Raw genomic sequence first — 16,886 nt, 5'->3', positions numbered from 1 at the left:
ATTAACACTGTCGGATTTGATTTCAACACTATTAAAGTGTCTATATGGGTCCACACCAGAGAGTGTTAATTTAACTCTTTTTGGAGAGTTGGTACGTTAACTCTGATTTAGTGTTAAACACCAAATCTGTTCAGGAGTTGATAATTTAACACTTGGTGTTAAGAGTTTATATATTAACTCTCAAAGAGTATTTTAGTTTAACTACGTAAGAGTTATCTTCTAATTCATTCTAAAAAGCGGGAATTTTACTGTTCTGAACTTCTAGAAATTTCTTTTGGAAATAAACATTTACTAAAAAGATGCAATGGTTTTTGAAAAACATTTATTCTGAACTGTGCACCACAATTTCAAAACATTTTCTGAAAGATGTAACAGTATACATGTTCTCACTTTCATTAGAATTTTGTTTATCAAAAGGTCTGACATGGGTGAGCTGGTAAATGCAAATAACAGCATTCTCATCACTTATTTCTTCAATACAATATGCATGTCCTTCATTCATCCCTTTGTGGAACTTCAGCGCACTTCTGCTCTCCCCCATATTCCATCTTCACAAGCATATCCTGTGCGGAGATTGAATAAAAATTAGTTGACACTAATTAATGGCACAAATAATCCAGTAAACAATTGCAGCACAGTAAAAAAAAAAAAGGAATCCTCTTTGAGCCATTACTTGTGTAAAGTATTTTCCCAAAAGACAAAGACACAGGCAACAGGTAATACTGAACTAAATGTAAAACCTCAACCTTTTTCATTTTTACCTAAACCGTGTGCACCAAACTCTGGAGGGATCTATGCTAACGTAGAACCCAGTCAGGACGTCTGCTACTGCTGTTTGCTCGTGTTTTTTTTATTTTTATGGGCGATCGTTTTCAGGCTTCAAGTAGCACCATTATACCAACATTTCACATTCTACACATTGTTTTAGGTGTATTTGACCAAAAGTTTGACTGAAAATTCACATGCAAGCTTTTTTCAAGGCTGTGGTATTTGCCCGCAAACAATACCTTTCAGCTAGCTAAAACAGAATATTATGCTATCACCGAGCAACATGGCTAATGCCTTTCACACAGCTTTGTCTCAACTCCAAAGAGCCACAGAAGTAAAAGCTCATAATAATAATTGAAACAATGTTTGAAAGAATGACTTACCAAGCATGGCAAACAACTCAAATATGTAGAGCAAAATGTTCTGAAACGGCTTCACTTCAGCTTCGATCGGAGCCGTGCTGGGGGCGGAGTCTGGGAATTTACTCTGTTGGTGTCATAGCCCCTGTAGGAGTTCAGAGTTAAGAGGTCAAGAGTTAATGTTTCCATTGTAACACCTCCAGATTTGACAGAGAAACACTCATTTTTAACACTCGATTTTAACTACTATCATTTTACACCTCAGAGTTACATTAAAAGAATGTGACTCTGCTTAGAGTAAAATTAACTCTACTTTTGCAAGAAGACTATTAACACCAAAACATTTAACACTTTTGAATTTGCTGTGTACCTTACAATATAAAGCATCTTGTGATTTCCTGCTGTATAAATAAAATTGAATTGAATTGAAAATTCAACTATATAAAAATTAAATTTTCATATTCCGTTTCCACTCCTGAGGTGAAATGGCAGGTGTTTAGGTGTGCCCCCTACTTCCTGCTGTCCATAATGAAGAATGAGGAAGTTTGGATCTGCATTGTTTCCAAATGCTTCAAGTGAAATAACCACCAAGCAGTTCTAAAGGTTTCTTCCTGTTTAAAGGGGAGTTTTTCCTTCCCACTGTTGCCAAAGCGCTTGCATATCGGGGATCATCTAATTGTTAGGGTTTCCTTTGCTTTCTCTGTATTATTGTAGGGTTTTTACCTTACAATCTTTACCTTGAGGGAATTGTTGTTGTGATGTGGTGTGTTATAAATAAAATAGAGTGGAATTTTATTTTAAATACATTCATTAGATACATTTAATTCTAAATGATAAAACATCACATTCCTGCCTCTCAGTTGCAGCAGTTGCATGTGAACCTGCACACATGAAATCCTGTTGGTTTTTTTTGCAGTTAGACACACCTGCTCTCGTTTACCTACAAAACGCTATGGTGCAGAGTATGTGGGGTGAGATAGTAAAGAATGCAGCTCATGAATCTGGTCACTGATAAACCTGCTTTTACAGGGAAGCCGAGGGATCTGTATTCTGCTGATGTTGCGCACACCCAGGGATGCATGGATTTCTCCCTATCTCTCTCTCTCATTCTCTCTTTCTCCTATTCACAAACAGATGCATACCACAGCACGGGACACAAACAAAAATCTGGGGATGTCCCATTCTTAATGTGAAGCCTATTGCTCACTAGAGGTACAATTTATATTGTTAAGAGGGTGAACAATGGAATAAATAAAAAGAAGGTTTCCTGCCTGGCTGCATGTGTGAGCAACCCCTTAACACTTTAATAACAGTCCTCTGAACTGTCTTTATATTTTTTTAAATAGTTGCCTTTTGGTATGAAAGCAAAGGGATTGAGTGAGCGTGCTGTATTATTTTCAGCTTTAGTGTGATGAAGAAATACATTTCATTCAACATCAAAAATGCCGCAGTGCTTTAAGAGCAGAGTTGAGCTTAAAGAAGGCCATTTCCAGACCTCACTCTAAGGTAGGTGCTGAAAGATTTGAATGATTCATGAATCAATTTACGGCGCGTGAATGTAGCGCTTATAGGAATGAAGTGTTTTACTCCTGGTTGAGGCCAGGGGCTCCTGTACAGCACTTGTCGGAGCATGATTCAGGAACTGTAGAGCCTAGTTGTACCTCTCGTGCCACACAGATGCCATTACCTGAAAGCATTTAGAGAGGGAAATGAGGTTGTATGCTACCTGACTTCAGAGAGGTCACACAACCAGAGGCCCCCGCTCTCACTGTACTCTGTCTTGCTCCCCGACATGCATTTCACAGTATCTTCCTGATTGCAGGGTCCTCTATCATGTTTTGGCCATTACAGCACTCGTCCCATCTTACACTGAGAACCTGACAACGCTGACCCCTTTTAGAGTCACATTACTCAACACCGACAGAAAACACACACACATGCACCAGCTTATTTATTTCTCTCTTTGTGTCTCACAACCCACTTTCCCCCATTCTCTCTCTTGTGTGCGCTCTTTCTCTCACACACACACACACACACACACACACACACGCACACACACACACACACACACGCGCACACACACACACACACACACACACGCACACACACACACGCACACACACACACACACGCACACACACACACACACACACACGCACACACACACACACACACACGCACACACACACACACACGCACATTTCTGACAGAACAAGATAGTGAGAGGGAAGAGGATAGATGACACATTTCCTGAGGAGAGGCAGCCAAAGTTATTTGTTATAATTCTGCTCTAATTTCAATATTTTCAAACCTTCCCAGAGATTTATATGTGCTGCCTGAAAGAGCATCCATCTTGACTGAGCCCTGGCCGGCCTCAACTTTGCCAGTATCACATGATCAATGTTTTCCCTGGCCTTCCAACGTCTTTGGGGGTCACATGGGCCTCTGTCAAGCTTGGCTAATTTTGCACTCTCAGCTCCGCCGCTATTAGCATATGAATATACTCCTGGCCATACATATTCCACAGACATGCATAGGGATTTCAAAAAGTGGTCCTTTTTTTTTAAGAAGGAATCTGAAAAGACCGGAGGGGACGAAGAGGAGGAAGGAGTGGATGTGGGCTTGGCAGGATGTTTTCACAGCTGTCATGGTGATGAATTAGGCTCTTATGATTAATCTGTATTTAAATGTAACATTACCATCTCCAGACAGTTAGACCCTGCCCATTTTTAGTGGACCGTGGCCGTCCAACAGAAAAAAACATGTTGATTATATTAAACACTACCAAAAGGAGCAAATGAGACACTTGCTATATTAATACTCCTACCAGATGTAAGTCATTATCTACAGAATAAACACGAGCCCTGCAAAACTTGAAAAATAGCTGTAAAGATGCACAGGATTTAGAGTTAACACTGAAGTTAGGTAAATGTTATCTTTATAATCCCTGCGTAGTGTTGAAAATGAAAGCTGCTGAATGGTGGCTATGAAAGCGTCTCCATTCATTGACTCTGTGAGGAGGATATCTCCTCCCATGTCTTTTGTGTGTCACCACGGCAGCTCTTTAGAGCCAAGTTAGCGTTAAAGTGAGAATTTGGGCTTCCAACCCTGCCATTTAGTTCCCACACGACCTTGCAAAGACACAAAAGTGGCCACGCTGAACAGCTGCCCACTGGGGCGACAGATTTATGTGGGCCAAATCAAACCTCTAAAAACCAACAGCTGACCTGAGCGGTGAAGAGAAATAAAAATCACATTGAGCATTTTATTGCTCTTCTGAGGCTCTCGTCCTCTCCAGTTCAGGGATTTAGTTGTCATTAGTGTTCATAATAAGAGCTTTCCCATATGCTTCTGTCTACAGTTGATATGATTGGGACATAACATGTTATGACTGCACATTCCCAAACAGTGTTACAGGTCAAGTGAGGGACGCAGTTAGTTGTTGTGCCAATGGGAGTGCAATGTCAGAGTTGTGGTTACAGATGCTGACAGAATTCAAACGTGATTTGATGTTAACTGTGTTAGGCAGTTTTCCCAGAGATCAGTTGACTTGAGGAAGAAAGCTATTACATTTATGTGCTTTTCTCACAACAGTGGTTCTTAAAGTGTTGTCCCAGGACCCCCAGGAGTCTGTGGCCCATAGCTAATGGTCGGCAATAAAATTTGCTATAAATAATAAATTTATGCTCTTTCAGTGTATATGTACACCGGGACCTTTTACGCCAATAAAACAACATTTGTCTGTTAGTCCTGGGCCAGTAGAAAGTCTGACATGATTGTGCACATCACCTGCACATCACCTGCACATATGGTGCCTTGCTCCTAATATGTAACTTGGCTTATTAGCCAGCTAACTAGCAAGCAGGAAGAAATATTTAGGTTAGTCTTCATTATCAAGTGGCATAAAAACCCGAACCAACTAAATTGAGAAAATATGGAGACTTATTATTAATAACAAATTTAGAGATCAAATGTAAGTTTGCATGTCCTCCCGTGTTTGCGTGGATTCTCTCCGGGTACTCCAGCTTCCTACCACAGTCCAAAGACATGCAGTTAGGTATGAATGCAGGAGTGAATGTGAGTGCGAATGGTTGTCTGTGTCTATGTGTTAGCCTAGTGACAGACTGGTGACCTGTCCAGAGTCGCCCTAAGACTGCTGGGATAGACTTCAGATTGCTTTCTTTGTTCAATGCATAATATTCTAGAAAACTATTGCTTACAAAAACATTTATGTATTTTTCTTACTATTTATTGTGCCAAACAAAAAGTAAGTGTCATCCAAAAACCCGGCAGGCAGTGGTGTTTGGTTCCAGCTGCCATTAATACATTCTGCTAACACAGAGGTTGTTCCACTGCCTTCCTGTATTTACCTCTGTCTAGTAGCCACTCACCTGTCATCCATTGATCAATCAGCAACTTTGTATTTAAGACCAGCGCGGTCATGTATTCTCCGCCAGTTCATCAGCTACCTCATGGTGGTAACCAGGCCTCATTGCGCCTTGTGTTCATGCTCTGTACTTACCCCGATATCCTTGTGCCTCCAGTTTCCAGGTCCACAATTTAAGCACCTGCAGCTCAAATACCAGGACGTTTGGCAAGATTCTCCGCACCTCTCTACAGCCCACTCCCTGGAATCAAAACTAGTCGCCGCTTCCACCTGTCTGTCCTCCTGCCCTTCATCAACTCTGGATTACCAGGAAAACAAGGTTGGAAACCTCTTTCACTTACTTTCCCCTCGGACATTCACTGGGTTGCCTTTCCTAGAGCCTCACGATCGCTGCCTGCAAGTAAGCGCTCAGAATCAGATTCCCTCTTCCCTCCCTGTGTTAGCTTTTCACTTTCAGAACCTAAACTTATCCTCCCTCTGTTTCAGTCCTCCTCGTCAGAGACTTCCCGCTATGCACCCTCGTCTTGTCATTACTAATCTGTGTTCACAATAAAGCTTGTTAAAATCTCATCGCTGTTCCGTTTGGTGCATGCATTTGGGTCCACTCCCACGTACTGTGCTCCGGGCCCCTTTGACAATGCAGCACTATATATAGTCTTCAGTTGGATACCAAACTAATCCACGGGCCATTTTTATTGGCATGTTTCATTTTTCTGCTGTGCTGGATGCTCTTCTGACAATTAATTATTGCTAAATAACATGGAGTGCATGGAGATATGGAAATAACAAGGAAATAACATGGAGAATTACTATGTCATTGCCTACCACCTTAAGGCATTTTAATATTAAAGGCAGCTCTGTTGTTTATTGTATTTTTGAAATGGGATGGTCAGACTTGGCCCTGAAATTATGGGCATGAATTTACTTGGAGATTTAACTCAAAGAGCCATCTGAGAGTGAATGATTGAAGGGTTCGTGGAGATAGTCTTAGTTCATCTGGGCTTTGTTGATCAGAGAAAGGGAGATAAGAACATCAGACCTGATGATTAATGGTTTGCTATTGCTATAGTCTAATGTAAGCCAGCAGACGCTCTGAATAAAACTTTAATACACCTGCAAACATGCATCTCCACTTCCAGTCTCTGAGTTTTAGTGTCTATTCATAACATCGGAGAAGTAACAGTAGAAATAATTTGACAAGTATTTGGGCATGTGGGCATTTTTAAAGGACAGGAGCAGGGGATAAGGCAGGGGATGAGACACGTTTTGAAAGTGAAGAGACAGTTCCTGTATAATGTCCTCAGTGAGACACAGAGAAGGAAAGAGCTCTCATTTAAATTCACATATACCAGGATCATTTCCCCATCTTGAAATTTGAATCATCCAATGTCAATGTCAACATTTGTTAACCTTGCCTTTTATGTTGTATGCTAATTTATACAAATGTAAGCATTTCTTCACACTTTATGCTCTATAGCTAGAGCTGGTTTGCCTTTTCTAGATGGGTGAGGTCCTCCCTCAAATCTCTCTGTCTTTTTTCCTCCTTGCCCCTTGGGAATAAGAAGTAAGTGAAGAAAGATGAGGGAGGGGGTGGAGTGGGGGGTCATGAGAGGCAGAAATTAAAGCTTTGCAGCGGTTCACTGCCTCTTCACTTAAATTAAAGACATTCATGCATTTTGAAAAGGCAAGGAATATTTTAATGAAAACATATACACTCTGGCCAATGTCTTTGTAATGCTCTGGTAATGAAGACTTAAGGGGGTGGGCAACGTTGATGGTATTGTAGTTTGGAGGATAAGGAGAAAGGGTAAACATTTGGATATGTAGCTCCCTCATCAAAGCTAATGCCCTGCTGTGTAAATTTGCCAAAGTCTTTGTGCGTAATTGATTCGCATAGAGGATGATAAGCTGTGTTTGGTGATAAGAGGATGGTTTGAGGGCAATTTTGTTTGAGGAAAAATTGGAATTCCAATCCAAGTATTTCATGGAAAGGACAAAAGTAAATGACTTATCACAAAGAGTGAGTTGAACATCAAAATAATCAGACATAATTTTAGCCTGTAATGCTGAATCCAATTATTCTATTCATTTTCCCTCAGCACAGTAATAAAGTGCATCTGAAATCCCTTCAGAATATAAATTAGCTGTGCTTCTAACATCTAGAGGTTAATGGCATGAAGAGTTCTGTGTGTACTGTATACTTGTTGACTAAGAGCTCTTTTAATCAACCCTTAAGCCATATAATGCAATTCCTGGTGCAATAAGGAACAGCATTCAGATTCTAGTTTTTACAGTATTTTGAAAAAGAATTCCTTCACTGCCATTTCACTTGATTCCTTCTTTCAGCTTCGGACACTCTATTAGTTACTGTTTGCTAGCACAAGGTTGAACTCTTTTTCCTTCAGAACTGCTTTAATTGTTCATGGCACACATTCAACAAGGTGCTGGGAATATTCCTCAGAGATTTTGATCCATTTTGACATGATAGGATTACATCACCAATTTTTCGGCTGCACATCCATGTTCTGACTCTTCTGTTTTACCGAAGATGCTCTATGGGATTGAGAGTTGGTGACCGTGGAGGTTATTTATGTCCAAGAAACCAGTTTTAAGTGATTTGAGCTTTTTGGCATGGCGTGTTATCCTGTTGGAAGCAGCCATTGGCTACGTTGTCAGAAACAGGTAGACATGGTCAGCATCAGTACTCAGGTAGGCTGTGAGATTTAAAAAAATGCCCAGTTAATGCTAACGGGCCAAGAAAATATGCCTCACGCATTGCACCACCAGCTGAAGTCACTGATACAAGATGGAACCATCCTTTCATGTTGTTTCATGTCGACTTTTGACTCCACAATCATAATGTTACAGGAGATTTCAAGACTCATCAGACTGAGATATGATTTTCCTTACTTATAGTTATAGTTCTAAGATTGAGTGCTCCTCATCTCACTCCACCCTGACAGCAGGAGAAAAATCGCTCTGACTCATCACTGACTTCAGGAGATTATAATAAGCTTTATAACAATTAGAGAGACAAAAACAATGCCAGGTTGAAATTAAGGCTAACAAAAAATACATTATAAGATCATCTTTAATTTTGGTCTGGTATGTTCTCTAATGTGCACTCCTATGTACACAAGCACATATGTACAATGTGCAAACAAATCAACCCACATATGGAATTTTTCCTTTCCTTCAAGAAAATATTTTCTTCTTTCCTTCATCTCTAACCAGGGGCAGAGGGCTGCTGCTGTAATTATAAAGATTAAGTAGCTTTTGGTGTGTGCATTGCTCTGAAAATCACCCTCTGTGCCTCTAAAATTGCAAAATTATGAAGCAACTAAGTGCCAGTATATAGACCAACACTTTAACTGTAAGAATGCACTATGTTTGCATTTGGTGCCATATACAAGTTCCAGATGGCACCAAATGCCACAGAGACCTTGAATGGTTTGGTTAGTAAGTGAATGTAATTCATATATGATATATTTTGAAAACAGGACCCAATTCCGCGATGAAAGAGGGAAAACAAGATGTTAAACAGGATAAATCTGGAACACCACAGGATGAAATATTAAGGGTGGGGCACAGAGATCCAGTGGTGAAAATGAAGGAAACAAAGGAGCCAAATATACATAAATAAAACGACTCCCATTCTCTTGACTCCTGGTTTCTTCGAACAATCTTTCTGAATGACTGAGACCTCCACAAAACTTAGATTTTATTGGGTGAAACTGGCAATTTTTTATTTTATTTTAACAAAAGCAAGAATAGATGTGCTTATTAAAAGATTGTTTCTTTCAGTAATAAGAATAAAATTCATTCCTCTAAGTATTTGACAGATTACAGGACCATGAGCGACTTAGTATTGTGTGCTATTTTGGTTTCAGGTGTTAACCGAGGAGGAGGAGAGAATTTCTAACAGCAGCCACCTTTGACCAACACAAACCAGCTGTTTCATATAAACACATAAAAGTTCCTGTTAAAATTAAATTAAATATGTGGATTATTTTTCTTGTCGTTGTTGTCGTTGTTGTTGTTGTCTATAGAAACAGGTATCAGGATTGCTTTCATCTATTTCACAAGTGACCTCTACTGTATTGCAGCCAATTTCTGTACATTAGGATTAATAGCAAGTGAGATTAGCGCCTGTAAATCAACTCTGATCTTCATCAAAATATTACCAAAATTGGCACACAGGAATAAAGCCAGCAAAGAGGAACACAAACAGGGAGGATGCATGAGACAAAAGGAAGAGGTGAGGGAAGAAGATAGATAATCAGGAGAAAATAACAAAGGAAAAAGTAAGGACAAGGCAGTGACTTTGGCAAAGTTGGTCTTATGCTAATATGACCAATAGAAGGAGAGAAGCATCAGATAAAATGCTGTTGCTTTGCTTCAGCACTAGACTTTTAGGCCATGTGTGCACTGAGCTGGCTGACTGTGACACTTGTCGCAGGCAGCAACAGATGGTGGTGACATGTTTGCACTGGTCTTAAGCCCCAGAGAAAAAACGAAGCTAATACCTGCGTGGTTATACGAGACAGCACACACTATGGAGACAGTGTACTAATGACTGAGAGCTGATGGTACAAATATATACAGAGTAATATCGAATAGCTGCTTATTCTTAGAAGCAACTCAAAAGTTTAAAATAAATGACGCCGTATAAACATATTTGTCTAATGAAGAAAGAGCTGTGTTCATTAACATTCATATATGCGTGGACAGCAGGGAGAAACAATTGCCTTTCCACTTTTTGTCCTTTTGTAAAAATCTCTGTACAGAAATTTCTGTGGCTCAGTAATTATCAAATAGCTGTGAGGATGCTGCTGACTTTGTCTTGTGTCTGATTCTTTTCCCCTCTGTTGTGAAGTCAGTTGTTTGAGTGGGTGGCTGCACGTGTCCGCTTTAATGCATAGCTGCTGTGTTTTCAAGGAAATTGTTAGTATTTTTTTTCTTTTTTTGTGTGGATCACAGCGAACAGAAAGATAAATGACTTTTTTCTTTTTCTTTTCTGCAAAAGCATTGCGTCACCGTTCTTTATTGAGACATGCTACAGCGTCCTTTACTTTGCTTCCATCAATTTCCTGTGTCCTCTGGCTGAAATCTAGGAGGAGCATCTTCAACACCAGTTATCATGTCTTATTTTTCTTGTAACCAACTCTGCAACCAGCAGACTTCAGGAATTAAAAATAAGCATCCATATGTAATTACCAAAAGCCTGTATTCAAAGAGAAATTTATGTGTCTGTGAAATTATTAGTTTTTTGTTTGCTCTTTAATTTTAGCGTTCTTATAAATTACCGCCTCTAGGCATGGCATGCTCTGCTCTTGGTAGCGAGATAATATTGTTATGCTTAGTTTAGACTGAATGATTCATCTATAAAGCAGCAGTGCTCTGTTCAATATATCAAAGTTACGAAAAATAAAAACAAATCAAAGCACAGACATTCACATTGAATATTATTTCATTTATAGGTAATTTTAAGGTCAGAAGACGTGTGTGTGTGTGTGTGTGCCTGTGTCTATATATCATAATATTTGACTTGTTTTTAATAGATGACAAAGGTACTTTATTCCCATTATAATACTCTTAAGTGTTGCTTTTTTAAAAGATGGGCATCACTGACTAAACGCTCTTCCATTTACAGATGTTTGCCGGCAGTGACCACTTATGGATTTATAGTGATTTTTAGACCTCTTGACTGCTCTGAACCCTTTCACCATTTGCAGAGTGGCTTGAATGTTAAAATGCTTTATGAATTAATATTAGCACAATGCCTAAGAGGACTGACACTGCAATTATTTTCTAAGATATTCTCCAAAACTGGTCACTGGAGCTGAATATTTTTGTTATGGTAACAGAACTTTGTTGGTGTACCTGCTATGAGAATGAGTTATACAAATGCATTGATCGGTCCACATTACTCCACCATGAGGGGTGAACAAATATTAAGATAGAGGTTAAAAAAAAGTTGCACTTCTTGAAATCACGCAGTGGGGAAATTAGGAAGATGCTGCACTTAAACCAACTAAAGGATAAGTTTGCAGTCTGGTCTGTCACTTCTGTGGAATTTCAATCAGCCAAACCTCCCCCCACATACGAGTCAGCTCATTACCACTCACCTCTGTGGACACACCATTTTGTTCCCTTGATTGGAGGCCCTCAGCTCCAGTTAATATCTTAGAAGGCTGACATTTCAAACAAGGCTGGATCCTCTGTTGTTTGGAGCACATTGCCTCATTTAATGAAGGTGCACAAATAGACATTTCTGGAATGCTAGACTAGAGGCGTCTTGCTTTGATCTTTCTTTTTCTTTTTTTATGTTGGCATATGCTTTATAAATCAGCCGGTGCACTTAATGTGTTTTTTTAGAAAATTTGTTCACCTGGTATTTTTAAAGATGCGATTTTTGCACAGAAAATCACATTTAATCATAATTAGCGAGATTCACAGGATCGACTTAAAATGAGGATAATTGTGTAAGATTTAGCCTGAGTGTGTCAGAAAATAGGCTTCACTATACCATTACTCTAAGTCCTTAAAATTAAACGTTCGTACTATTGATCTAATTTTTGTTTTTTTCCCCCCGAGACAGTAAATACATTGCAAAAGGCAGCTCTAATGTGTTTCTTAATTGGTAATAAAATAACATTTCAAACAGTTGACACAGGCTAATAGAAAGCATGAGACGTTTTCTTCTCTACTTAAATATTCAGTCAGGGGAGGCAAAAAACCCCAAAACATTGCTGACAAAGAACAAAAAAATGGATCCTGGCTGTATCCCTGAGCCATCCGTCTCCATAACCTTATCTTTTTAAAGGTACAGTGGATTTCAAGCCTGTTGCCACCACTTTCTCTCTCTACATAATGTAGTTCCAGCTGGTCATACTGCATTAGAGATGTCATGCCGGGTCATAGGCATGAAGCTATTTCCTACCCCCTCCTCTTTTCACCAAGCCCTACAGGTTGCTTAGCATTTCAGACAGGGCTCTGGTGTTGCCTTGCAGCCAAGCACACGGGCACTTTGGGATGTCATCTCCTCAAAGCTAATTGCTGTGCCCTTCTCTTAACGAAACAAGCTCAGGAAATAAATAACTAATGTGCCCCTTGGTATGCTCATTAGCTGACTGCAAATTCACTGTTCCACAACTTTTCATGCTATCACCATCTCACTCCATCTTACTCAGTACTCACTCTGTGCACCCGTGCACACACAGCAGACACACACACACATTGTCTTTATTCAAGTTTATTCTGACACGTTCTGTCTTTCCCTCTGCCAGGAGAGATCAACATAATGAGGATGATAAAGAGTCTTTGTGCAGTTCTTTTGAAGTATTCTGAACTTAGTAAAAAAAAACATCCAGTAGAAAATAAGACATCTTGTTATCATTTCTAGCATGAAAGTGACTGCAATCACATCCAGGCGCATTCATGTGTGACGTTTGCAATGAACAGCCAGAACACAGATGTGTTATTTTCCTTTTCCAGATGTGCACTTTATGAAGAAGTCACAACAGTTATATACTTTATAAGATAGTGAATAAACAGCACAATAGGTGGAAAAGTTTGGTTTTCTTGAAACATTAACAGGGTCACTAATTTCAGTTTAAAGGATCTTGATGGTTTAAAATCATGCGAAAGCTTAATGAACAGATACTCTAATGCTGTGATTTCATTGGATGGCTGTTTATTTCTCTTTTTTATTGTAATTTTTTAAATAGTATTTCGCTTATCTATAAACACTGTGTGTTTATAGATTGCACTTCTGAGTCGAAATACTGACTGCTTGATAAATTATTGCCTCGGACAGGGTAATATATTCTGTTTAAACGGATGTAAACCCCTATGCTACCTTGTGGTATTGAAAGAGGTGGGCTTCAGGATGTAACATTAAGTTTGGGTTTGGTGATGTCATGTTGGAAAAAAATGAATGAAAAAGCAGTACTGGTATTGGCAGAATATCCATGTATCACAAATATGGCTATTTATAATGTGTCCACAACAAGACTGAGAGCTGACACTTTTGATTGATTTTGAAAAAAATCTTTAGAGTAAAGATTAGGTAACTGAGCTTCATTTTAAGGCACTGACATGCTACAAACTACGGTGCTAGAAAGCCCGTAATCAAATGATGTGTAAACTTCAGTGGAAGGAGGGTTTTTTTTTAGATATTTTTTATTCCACTTCAGCATCAACAAACACTGCTGTTTTTTTCTTTTCTTTTCTTTTCTTTTCTTTTCTTTTCTTTTCTTTTCTTTTCTTTTCTTTAAAGACAGTCCTCTCCAAAGACACGTTGTCCTTGGCTAATCAAAAGCCTTTGGTTGTCGAGAGAGTTTTAGCTCTCCATTAATGAACTACGACCGAGTCGTATCTTTAAATGGACTTGCACATATAATGTGATGATAATAGAGTGTTGCCTTTTTTATTGTTATCACAAGCCCTTTTTAATGGTTATTCTTCAGCTGGACTCTTGCGATACTACGGTAAGCGTAAGAAATAGAAACGTCACCTTACATACCATCACGAAGGGTAAAAGACCAGAGAGAATCACTAATAACAGATACTTCCCAGTGGAGCCTGCATTCAAATACAAAGGAGCATTCCTCCAAAACCCATCTCCCGTGGGCAAATGGGATAATGTAAAAATGTTACAGACACTGGTCCCTATCTGTCCTAGGATGTGTGCCCTCAGACAACAATTAAGAAATTTATCAATTGCTCAATAGAGAAAGCATCTACAGAATGAATGATCTTGTTTGGACCAAAAAGCCGGTGTAGTGTTCCACATAGCAATAAAGCATGTAACCTGCATTCAGAGACCATGGCAATGAGGAATGTTTCATGTGACACAGCAATGGCTTTTAATTACTTCACATGCCAAAACCTAACATCAGTGAGGCACTAGTGACCAATAGAAAGCCTGCATCAGCCTAGTTTAGATTAACTGTGAGTGTTGTGGGGGGTGAGCAGCTATTCCCTAACTTAATGACTTTGCCTCAGGTAGTGGTAGAGAGTCAGAGCATCTCCCAAATTAATTATGATTTGAGAACTCAACTCAGGCCTAATCAGGTTTCTCCAGAGTGCCACGCTTTGCTTTTATAGATTTCCCATAAAATATACACAGATGATACGCACACACTTGCATAAGCACACACAGACTCGTAGCACGAGCCTTGCGAGGACCTCCATTGACTATTCTGTTTTCCCAAGATATAGCCCTAACTTTAATCCTAACCCTCTTCACAGCATGCACCGACAAAGCCCCAGGAGTCTCTCCTGTGACAGGATTTTGGCATAGTGGCCACACACAGTATTGTTGTATAATGAGACACACTTGGCCTGACAAAACTTTTTCACACACACAATCATCGCAAAAGGAAAGACTGCGCAAACACACCAGACTGACTTGTTGTGTAATCAGGACATGATCCACTCGGTCGAATAAATTTTGAAAAGACTTGGAGCCATATCTGTAATTTATTTATGACCAAACACACAACAGCAGAAGAAGTTTCTAAACATGCATCCTCTCACTTTAGTTGTGAAAGGACACCCATGGCACTTTGGGTCCTAAAAATGCAAAAATCTCGTGTGTGCAGCAAAGTTCACTTGGCCTTTTAAAGGCTGTGTAGCGGGTTTAGCATAGTTGTCACAGACAGCTGGTGAGAAAGAGCTCTCTGACACTTCTATCTAGTGAAACAGGCATTTCATAAATTACAGCATATCCAATATTTGCATATTGCATCACGTTGTTCTTTATTTATTACATCATCATTTATGTAAAATGTAAAATTTAATACACAAGTGAGGCCTTTTGTATTTGTATTATTATTTGTATTATATGACTCAGATTAACTGTATGACAGTGTCATGGTTGGATATTTAGTGTTGTTTTATTTGTACTATGCTGGTAGGTATTGTTTTACTTTTACTTCCTCTAATACGAGACAAAGAATGCATGCTTGTCGGGTATCTGTTAAGTAGCGCCTTCAAGTCAGCTTGATGTGTCATGACATTTGATGCCTCACTGTATACAGTAACTTCAGTTAGCGAGAAAAGTGGGTATTTGAGTAGATGTCATGGAAGTGCTGGGATGCCGACATGCATTTTTTTTTTTTAACTCTGATGTTAATATGCCATGGATGAATAATTTACAGCTTGATAATAATTATGAAAGGCAGCCAAGCTTCAAACTGTAGAAAATAATCAGTTAGCTTGCTCAGTTGTAATCATGGGGGGATAACATGAAGAAAATCACTGCGTACTGACAGTTCCATGTGAATAACTTAAGCTTGGAGAAAGCTTTTTTATTATCAGTCGAACAACAACATCTTCCATTTTTGGATTGCCGTTAAGGCACTCTGAGGCCCCCGCATCAACTCATGTATCTGTTTTCTAGAAAAACCTGCCAAGGGAGGGTGAAGTTTCTCTGTTGCTTCATAATATATTAAAGTTTGGTAAAAGAGAGAAGAGGAGAGGAATATAAATCAGGAAATAAAAAGGTCTTGTTATTTTTGCACAAAAATGTTTTCCACTAGAAAGACCCACAGCTGGGTCAAATTGACCTAAACATTATCTCAGTGATATGAAGACACTGGGGGGACTTGCCTTTGCGCAAGAAAAGATTTATTCATTTTTCAAAAGTTCATTACACTGAGAGAAGCAAAGAAGGTGCTACGCTGAAAGCAATATCTTTTCAGCATAGGAAATTGGAACCGGTCAATTTAACTTGCAACATAAACACACCAGGCCTCTTTTGCAAAATGTTAGCAAACCAAGATTCCTTCCAAGCATAGCCACACGCAAGAAACTGTATAAAACCTTGGAATTTCCCCATGCATTTTAATAATTGAAAACTGTGAGTTTTCTCCCATTGGTCTTCATGTGATGTACAACTGTGTCTGGGCCTCATTTACAGTCAGGGCTGCTCAGACCACTACATGCATTCAGATGTGGTTTTGCTGCCAAACTCAGCGCATGAAAACAAACACTGGATTGAATTGTCAGGCTGTAGCCATACTAAGAGGAGCCACTGTGCAGTGAAAAATGGAGTTGCAGACTAATGTCTCCCCTTGGAATGGCTCTCTGTCTGGGATGAGACAGCCAGTCTGTGTCTTTTATCTAAAGGCATCGATGACAACAAATCCACTTTATCTGAATTTGGGTTTGAATGTTTGACACAAATCTCTAGAGAAATAGTTTAGGGGAAAACTCCCCCAACAATCAGTCTAGGGCCAATGAGCGCAATTCTCCAAAGAAAAATTCATAAATGCTTTTAGTTTGAATTATTCAACTACTCTGCTCAGGATAACAGAATTATGTCTCAGTGCTGGATGTTTGTCCACTAAATAATATTAAATTAC

General features: G+C 39.3%; 1 long non-coding RNA gene across 1 annotated transcript; it reads right to left on the bottom strand.

Annotated features, from left to right (window-relative positions):
• Positions 1 to 305: 305 nt before the first annotated feature.
• On the bottom strand, positions 306 to 1,228 carry LOC309694694. Its single transcript, XR_014272954.1, has 2 exons — positions 1,152 to 1,228; positions 306 to 563 (listed from the first exon to the last, which is right to left on the bottom strand). It is a non-coding gene; the product is annotated as an uncharacterized lncRNA (long non-coding RNA).
• Positions 1,229 to 16,886: the final 15,658 nt, after the last annotated feature.

The sequence above is a fragment of the Aulonocara stuartgranti genome, assembly GCF_965226115.1.
Source record: "Aulonocara stuartgranti genome assembly, chromosome: 18".
NCBI classification, from domain to species: domain Eukaryota; kingdom Metazoa; phylum Chordata; class Actinopteri; order Cichliformes; family Cichlidae; genus Aulonocara; species Aulonocara stuartgranti.
Note: the sequence above shows the minus strand (reverse complement) of the source record. Positions and strands in the feature narration are given on the sequence as shown.